General features: G+C 39.9%; 1 pseudogene; it reads right to left on the bottom strand.

Annotated features, from left to right (window-relative positions):
- Positions 1-6909: 6909 nt before the first annotated feature.
- LOC128364996 (putative nuclease HARBI1) lies at positions 6910-8203 on the bottom strand (annotated as a pseudogene).
- Between the last annotated feature and the right edge of the window lie 1903 nt (positions 8204-10106).

Here is a 10106-nt window from a genome sequence, read left to right on the forward strand (position 1 = left end):
ACACAAAACACACACACACAAGGACAAAGCCAAAAGAAAGGAGTGGAGGGGGGTGGCACTACCTACAATAGGACACCATCACCAAAGTGTGTGTGTGTGTGTGTGTGGGGGGGGGGTAAGTCACCAGTGAGGCCCTCAGCACCTGGAAGTGAGCAAACAAAAGAACTATCAGTGGGGCATGAAACCATATAAGAAAATAACACAAATGATTCAAAATATGACAAAACCAAACAATATTTTGACAATACGCAAATTTATCACTAATCAAAAATAATATTTAAACTGAAGTTAAACAAATAACCCCAAAAAGAAAAATCAAAATAACCCCCCAAAATTATTAAGCAAAGAAAACCCCACTGACTATTCCCCTCCTGTTTGGTACAAGTACCATAAATTCTGCCGGTGGGACTAGAGCAGGCTCAGGCTAAAACACAAAGCAAATAAAACAAACTAGGAGGAGGAATAGGAAATAAGACAAATAAATAAAAATATTACAATCAGGAACTAATTTCTAAATGCTGAAAAACAAAACAAAAGACACTTTAACTTAAAGAAGGAAAAAAAAGAAAATCATGTCAACATATCTCTAAATAAAGAAAAGTGATAAACCTGGGGCCTGTTTCAGGAAGCAGGTTTAACTAACTCTGAGTTAAAACTTTTACTCTAGGTTGACCAACTCTGAGCTGTCAAACTCAGAGTTTTCGGTTTCAGAACAAGTGTTAACAGTTAGTTCAATCAACTCTGAGTCAAAGTGAAGCTTCTGCATGAGGAGATACCAAGCCCTCATCAATGGAGCACAGATAACATGATTCACCATGACAACAGGAGAAACAAAGGGCTCAGTCCTCCTACTTCTCTACAAAGGAGTTAGAAATATTAATGAATACATGCAGATGATGAGTATATTTAAGAAAAGTATTAATGACTGACTTATTCAACATTTATATTCTGTGTGTGTGTGCGTGGCACATTTAACATTCATGCAGACCCCATCAGGGACAAAACATAGGCCTGCTTGGCAGCAACTGAATATGAAATATAAAAATATAGCTCAAACAAGTAAGGTATTGATTACAAGCTGCTGTGGTGTTGTTTAGCCTGCCCTCATCAAACAACATTTAAATGCTACATTCAACATGTTATATATATTTCAGTAGTTGATGAAATCTTCTAAGCAAAGAAGAAAGTCAATTTTTCAGCCATCCCAACACTGCCAGTATTTAATATTGTCTATTTGAAAGCAACACCTACATGCCTTTATACATGCAACACTAAAAAAGTAAACGTTTCAGTGTAATAGTCAAATTTAGTTTTATGTTTGGGCACTTTCACCTTAATTTAACAGTAGCTGGTATAGAGAGAGAGAGAAAAAGTTCCTCACTGGTAGCGAACGGGCGACATTGCCACTGTGAAGCATGCGCAGTAACCACTTGGCTATCAATCACCTTCAAATATTGCCTTTGTGACAGCCCGACAGACGGTTGCCTTGGAAACATGAACTTGAACAGAGAACTTATTCTGAACTGAGAACATGTCCATGTGGTGTCGTACAGACGATACGAGGGCTGAGAATATTGTTCAGATAAATTATTGATTGTACAGAAAAATGGAAACACTCAAACAGAACATCATCAGAGAATGATAAAACATTCTAGTAGGGTCTGATCACCCTGACGGAGATTTATGCTTCGTATTTGTGCTTCAATATTAACTGACTCTTTAAGAAAAGGACACACCATGTCTGACAGCTCCTTCAGTCTGCAGGCTTCAACTAAAAAGGAGGAGAAACTCAGGGTTAGTTGAAGAAAACCTGCTAGCGAGCAGGTTAGGTTCACGGAGTATGTTGCCAGGGTAACTGACTCAGAGTTAAGCTGAACTGGCTTTGTGAAACCGAAAAACCAGAGTTTCCCTCATCTCAGGGTTAACTAACTCAGAGTTCTCACTAAACCTGCTTTCTGAAACGGGCCCCAGAGCGGCACATGGTCAGCTCTAAAACAATCTTCTACTTCTTCATCAGTAGGACAGATATGCAATACTGAATCCCCCACAAAGCAGCAGCGGTCCTGGGTGCAGAGCGGCGTGGCTCGTGCCGGCTCGGTGCCGAGACTTACGGCCTATCTGTAAGTGAGTTTAATAAAATTAAAATCTGAATGGCTATGATATTGGCGGGTGAACATAAACATTTACCTACCCCGTTAGCGTGGCGTGGTACAAACACCGGAGGCCTGTACTACGAAGCTGGATTTTCTCTTATCGAGATAACTTAAGGGTTAACCAACGGCTAACCTGCTCCGGAGCAGGTTATGTTCTGGATAAGAGATCAATGAGTACAAAAGCACCACCTCCTGACCAATCAGTTCTCTTAGAAAATGACCTGCCCATTCTTAAAAGATCCTGTCAACATTGGTGCGCGGATCGCGAGAGGAGCGCTTAGGAGAGAAAGAGTTTTTAGTGATACATGCAACTTTTTAATTGGCCAAAACATATATTTAAAAAATAATCATTGAGGCACGTGGGGGATATTATTCTGTAGGTTTGACATCCTGAGATCAAAGTGTCAGGGAGCATAATAACTGTATTTATTTATTGTAATTGTAAAAAATTGACGAAAATATATATTTGTAAAGTAATCCTTGAGGCACATGAGGGATATTAGTCTGTATATTATACAGTTGGTTTGAAATCATTCACTCAAATGGTTGAAGCGCATAATAGGTTTGTATTTTGAATGTTGAATATTAAACTAACTTAATGTCTCTTATGAGAGGAAGGGCACTGAGGAAGCGATCTGCCCCAAACGTCTGTGCCGTAATAAAGTGGCATTGTGTGATCAGTGTAAAGTGTGCTTTTCAGAAACCTTTTATTCTCTCCTCGTACAGTAGTACAGACAACAACTGTCTTGGAACCCCAACGTAAACTCCCGCCTCCAGTTCACGTCTCACGTAACTACTCTGCGTAATACGTCTGACGTAGTCCACCTATGACAATCAGAGTGTCAGTTTATATTGTCTGATAAATTAATATTGTATGATCTCGTGAATTGAACACATTAACAGAGTCGGCAATTTTCTGCCAGCATTCCTTCCTGGCTTTTGCTGCAGCAACAGTGTTGCTTTTGGCCTGGATGATGTGTTTGAATTCTTCATATTTATGAAGAATAATTGTCTGCTCCTCCATGGTAAAGTAGTCTGCTCTGCAGGGTTTCTCCATGTTTGTGATTGGTCAGACGCTGAAAACACCTCCCCTTTATGTGAACGCGCAGAGATCCAGATTGGAAAACCCTGGGTTGATTTACCGAGTTGATAACCAGCTTCGTAGTACCGCTTATCCTGGACTGCGAAGATCTGGTTAAGTCAACCCAGGTAACGGAGAGAGATCCTGGATAGGTTAATCCAGCTTCGTAGTACAGGCCTCGGGAGGAACGGAAGAGAGGAGGACAACAAACATTTTGGGCGCTGCCAGCGTCTATGCTGTAAGCGTGGTTATTGCGTAACAGCGGAGGAGAGAGAGGCGTGCAGAGCGTCTGCAGCACCTGGACCAGGTAACCCAGGAAGAGGAAGCGCGCACCAGCTGCCAGGGAGAGAGGCAGCACCAGGGGCCTGTTTCAGGAAGCAGGTTTAACTAAATCTGAGTTAAAACCTTAACTCTAGGTTGACCAACACTGAGCTGTCAAACTCAGAGTTTTGGGTTTCAGAACAAGTGTTAACAGTTAGTTCAATCAACTCTGAGTCAAAGTAACTGAGTGAAGCTTCTGCATGAGGAGATACCAAGCCCTCATCAATGGAGCACAGATAACATGATTCACCATGACAACAGGAGAAACAAAGGGCTCAGTCCTCCTACTTCTCCCCAAAGGATTTAGAAATATTAATGAATACATGCAGATGATGAGTATATATTTAAGAAAAAAAAGCAATACAGTAGCAGCAGCAAAAGAACATGAGCTGATGTGGCAGAAAATGACTGACAGTCAACAGTGAGTATTAATGAAAAAAAAAGAGAAACATTTTGTCTCGAGTGGTCGACTTATTCAACATTTATATTCTGTGTATGTGTGTGTGCACGGCACATTTAACATTCATGCAGACCCCAACAGGTACAAAACGTAGGCCTACTTGGCAGCAACTGAATATGAAATATAAAAATATAGCTCAAACAAGTAAGGTATTCATTACAAGCAATTGTGGTGATTAGCCTGCCCTACCTCATTAAACAACATTTAAATGCTACATTCAACATGTTATATATATTTCAGTAGTTGATGAAATCTTCTAAGCAAAAAAGAAAGTCAATTTTTCAGGCATCCCAACACTACCAGTATTTAATATTTTAACACCTATGCCTTTATACATACAACACTACAAAAGTGTAAACGTTAAAGTGCAATAGTCAGATTTAGTTGTATGTTTGGGCACTTTCACCTTAATTTAACAGTAGCTGGTATAGAGAGAGAGAGAAAAAGTTCCTCACTGGTATCGAACCAGCAACACTGTCACTATGAAGCATGCGCAGTAACCACTTCGCTATCAATCACCTTCTAATACTGCATTTGTGACAGCCTGACAGACGGTTGCCTTGGAAACATGAACTTGAACAGAGAACTTATTCTGAACTGAGAGCATGTCCATGTGGTGTCATACAGACGATACTAGGGCTGAGAATATTGTTCAGATAAATTATCAGTACAGAAAAATGGAAACATCATCAGAGAATGATAAAACATCCCAGCGGGGTCTGATCACCCTCTGACGTAGATTTGTCCTTCGTATTTGTGCTTCAATATTAACTGACTCTTTAAGAAACACACCAGTCTGCAGGCTTCAACTAAAAAGGAGGAGAAACTCAGGGTTAGTTGAAGAAAACCTGCCAGCGAGCAGGTTAGGTTCACGGAGTATGTTGCCAGGGTAACTGACTCAGAGTTAAGCTGAACTGGCTTTGTGAAACCGAAAAACCAGAGTTTCCCTCATCTCAGGGTTAACTAACTCAGAGTTTTCACTAAACCTGCTTTCTGAAACAGGCCCCAGAGGGGTATTGCACAAAAGTAGAATAAATAAATCCAGGATAACTGAGCAAGCGCAGCTTGATCTAGCCTGCCCGGCGCATCTGGGCTTAATTGGTTGCACGTTCGCCAAGCCAGGATGAAAAGGTGCGGCTATGTCAAGCCAGGTGTAGATAGTTGGGATAAATGCGTGTTGACGGCATTCTCAAATAGACCCACGGGATCGATCACAGAATCACAGATTGGAAAATGGAAAAGTGTCGCGCATCATTTTTCACGGCCGCTGAGCAACAGCTCCTGATGGATTTTTATGAAGAGGTGAAAGAAGTTATAAGAAAAAAAGGCAACACAGGCACTATAATTAAGGAAAGGGAGAAAGCCTGGCAGACAATTGCGGACCGACTCAATGCGTAAGTAGTGCAAAAATGTACAATTAATACACAGTGCTCCACTAGAACTGTCATAATTACAATTAAAGGACTAAATAAGTTACTTTCCAAGCCCACTAATCAACAGTTGTACACTTTGATTTAAATGTGGCAAGTAAAAGTGCATGCTACTCAGGAAATATAATTAAGTGCAAACAATTATCCACAGTGTGTGTGTCAATGTTATCTATTTAATCTGTTTTTCCTATGTTGTGTGTTTTGTCTATTTCATTGATCTATCCTTCATAAAGAACAAATTTGTCTGGCCATAAGAGGACCTGGCAGCAAGTTAAAATCAAATATAAGAACATTTTGCAAGCTGGTAAGTGACTTCATTTAGATTACAGTGAACAAATGAGGTGAATAGATTAGGTGTCTGACATATTGAATGTATGATTTGTAGCAGTAAAAAAAAAAGCCCATACAACTGGCACGGGGGGCGGCCCACCAAGCCAGGCTATGACCCCAGCAGAGGAGCTGGCACTCAACCTTAATAAAGGGAGGCCAGTGATGGAGGGGATCCCGGGAGGGACCGTCACTGACTGTGTCCCAGCAATGGACACTGACTGCTTCATACAAGGTATATAATGCAGCACTACTGCACATGAAAACAATCAAAATATATTACTGTCTGACTTTGGATTTTCTTGCAGTGTCTGGGAACACAGTCACCCTATTGGAGCCACCAGAAGACGATCCGGTTAGTTCATTTTATTGAAATCACAGGCCTGGAATATCCTGTCAAAAATCCTAATAAAAGTTCTTGTATGTATACGGCAGGGGGAAGGCACATCTGCAGCTGCAGGATACACAGATGAGGAGACAGTGTCGCTAGACTCCAGGCTTGAGGTATCATGTCAATTTTGTGGAAATGCCTTGCTCATTTAGCCCATAATGGATATGAAGTCAGTGATTTGGCGCTAATAGAAAACATGTGTAACAGGACCCAGACGGTGCTCAGGCTCAGAAACAGCAAAGTAACATTGTGAGTATTGGCTAATGTAAATCTACATTCTGCACAAATCCTGCTGTGCTAATTGACATTTCTTTTATAGAATTCACAAACTGTCAGGAGGCTCTATATAGAACATCTCCAGAAGCAAATCGAGCTGGCAGAGGTGAAAGTCCAAGTCAAAAAGAGGGAGCTGAAAAACATGGAGCTTGACACAGAAATAAAGCACAAGACCCTCAGGAAACTGGACCTGGAGATCAAAAAACTAGAGAGAGAAGTGAGTATGTCAGTGCACACTGTAACCATAACTGTATGAAGTGTATTGTTACTTTTGCCCTCTGTATTCCAGATTCCAGACAAATGAGGACTATAAAATAAAAAACTTCAACTGGAAAACATTGATGTCCTCCTTCTTTCATGTGTGCTTAGTGAAGTGAAATTTTAAGACATAACCACACACTGTGCTACCAATGCCAGACAAAATGCACATACACAGCAAAATGTAACTTATGATCTTTTTAATAGGTAACTTAAATCCAATCCAAAGCTAACTGTATGCTCAATGTAATGCTCTCTGACAAGCCTGCCATTTCTGTTGTCTGGGAAAATGGCAGCATTTTCCCATTCAACATCAATTGCCACTCGGGGGCCCTCTCCTTTCTCAGGCCTGCAATGTTATGCAGCACTGTACATGCTGCAATCAGATCACAGGCCCTCTCCGGGGAAACCCTCAGGTAATGCAGGCACTGAAATCTGGACTTAACAAGTCCAAAGGTCATCTCAATTCGAGCCCTCGTTTTTGCATGACCATGGTTGTAGGCCTGCTGTGGTGGGGTTTGGGGGTCTGTAAGGGGAGTCAATAAGAAGGACTCACAGGCATAGCCTTTGTCTCCCAGCAGCACACCAGAGAATTCACCTGATGATAAAGCAAGATACAATTTATGAAACTACACAGCAAAGTTAAACGCTTATAATGTCCAAGGTGCTTACAAATAAGATGTGTGGCTTACCTTGTGAGAGTCTCTCATAAATTGGACTTGCACGAAAGACTCTGGAGTCATGGACCGAGCCAGGCCATTTTGCCTCTATGTTGCTGATAAGGCAGTCAGCATCACAGATCATCTGAAATGATAAGATGTAACCATTAAGGTCTATTAATTCATGCAAGTCACAGTAACCACAAACCACTCTTACCTGAACATTGATGCTGTGGAAGGATTTTCTATTGATAAAGTCCCCCTCGTGTTCCCCTGATGGCCGTTTGATTTTTATGTGAGTGCAATCCACTGCGCCAATGACATTAGGGAAAGCTGTGACACAAAATAGTGATTATCCAACTCTGATTACAGTACAATTGGAAACTACATTTTGCAAGTTGAAATTTATATTACCTGCAATCTTGTAGAACTCCTCCTTAATGTGTAGGGGTCTTCTGTGGCCAGGGAATGTTATAAATATATGCACGAGAGACTTCAGTGCCAGACAAACACGTCTTATTGTGCGGCATACTGTTCCTTTATTGAGGTTCTCTGCATCCCCAACAGAATAAAGGAAGCTCCCACTTGCAAAGAACCTCAGTGCAACACAAACCATCTGTGGAACAGTGAGGGCCTGGCTTCGTGCTGTCTGGTGCTGTATTTTTGGCCCCAGCAGCCTACATAAATATCTTAGCCCATCAGCCTAGAATCGATACCTCTCAATGAGATGGTCATCCTCAAACGCCAATGGGTCCGACCTGTCCCGGAAGACTCTCTCACGCCTAAATGCTCTTCTGATAATTAGGGCTTCCTCATCCAGCACATCCTCCAAAAAAGGGCACGCCATTATGAAGAGGGAACAGGTGAATGGGAGTTGGACCTATATATACTGTATTACCCTCGTCACAGACTTAATTGATACCACCTTTGCAACTTTATTGCTCACTTTTTATAATTTCAATAACAGCAATAATACACATATTCATCAAAGCTCTGATGGCAATTTGACAAGCAGTTTTCATTAACATAGCAATATATCACTAGGCCTTTATATATCACAGTAATAATGATACCACATGAATGACTATAAAACGACTGTTGCAATTAAACAGTCAACAGACTTTAATGAAACTACAATATAATTTATCTGTAGTATTTTAATGCAGGATAATTGAAATGATGCAACATATTTAGAAAGACCATGGAAATGCTGTAAAACCCATTAATTTGTCACATGATTGACAGTAGAACTGCCAGATGAATCTTAGCCTGGTTGTTAGCCTGGTCTGGAGCAGGCTAGCTGCAGAGAATAAATTACCATAGTAACTAGGCCAGGATAAATTTAACCTGCTTTCATGCAACCGACTTGAGGCTAAATTCAGCCAGGATACCTAACATATCCCGGCTTAATCCCTTATCCTGGTTTCGTGCAATACCCCTCAGGTAATTTCTCCATATTTTATTGTTATTTTGGATTTTTTATGCATTTTATGAGTAAATTATCATTACCGCAAAGTGTCCTGGCTCAAATCTCAGGTCTTTGATCATTAAGAAAATCTTTATCTTTTACTGTAAAATAAAATAAAATTTTAAATATATTGTTTTATGTCCAATGCTTCATCAAAATGTGTATTTCAATAATATTAACATTATAATGGCCATATTATTTTAAAAAAATGTTTTGTCGTCAGTCATATTTTTCATTACCGCAATACTTTTGAGCACTGCAATAAAAAACAATAGGAATTTCAGAATGAAATGGAATTTCCCATCATGCATCAGTAATAACTGAAGATCAAAGATGGCGTCAAGGTAAGCATGTCTCCTTTTTTCATTGTGTTGAAATTCCATGATTTGTCTCAAAACTGTCTAAACACAACACTAATGATTCTCATTACCGAAATTAGAAACAGTTTTGTTATGAAAACTATTTTCTTTATTCAAATTTGTTTAGTAATAAGGTAATAAAACACACAATGTCATCATGAAGGTCATTTTGTAGCTAGGTCATACTAGCTAAATCTAAAATTAGCATTTTTGTGTTAGGTCATCTCATTACCGCAATGCACTTTATCATTACCGCAATAGTTAAAGCCTATTTCGGTGATGATAATTTCAATTTCGGTAATGAAAATATAAAAGGAATTTACATTGTTCAATGTTGTTCATGACATTAATTACTTTTTAATTAGACATGTTTTGGAGGAATAATGACGCAATATTATCATTAGCAACTGGACAGTAACTGCCAGCAGCATGGTCTGATATTACGTTATTTTCATTACAAATCCAAACACTAAAAATGACACTATCGGGTTTGAAATGATAGCAAACACTTACAGATTATGACAAAATTGTACTTAATGAGGTTGATACATTCATCATAACCCTAGTGTTACCTGTCTTCCCCCACTGAATCTCATGAAAGTTGCTAGTGTCATATCATAATGAGTGGCCTTCATCACGTGTAGATTACTGCCATAGACTTAAAATGTCACATTATTGGAGTCATGGAAAGTGCATGTTCACAGTTTAGAGATTGATTACTATGATGTTCCTTATCTGTGTTTTTTTCCATGATTGCGTTCACATTGACCAGGTTGGCAAAAACTGCACAAAAGAAAGCTGCAGCAAAGGAAAGTTTGAGGAAGCACAGAGAAAAGATATACAGCAACCCAGAACTTTTAGAGGAATACAGAAGGAAGGAAAGAGAGAGGTGATGGATAAGGGTTAAATGGTTTAGGTGGTGT

Source organism: Scomber japonicus, chromosome 9, assembly GCF_027409825.1.
Source record: "Scomber japonicus isolate fScoJap1 chromosome 9, fScoJap1.pri, whole genome shotgun sequence".
Lineage (NCBI taxonomy): Eukaryota > Metazoa > Chordata > Actinopteri > Scombriformes > Scombridae > Scomber > Scomber japonicus.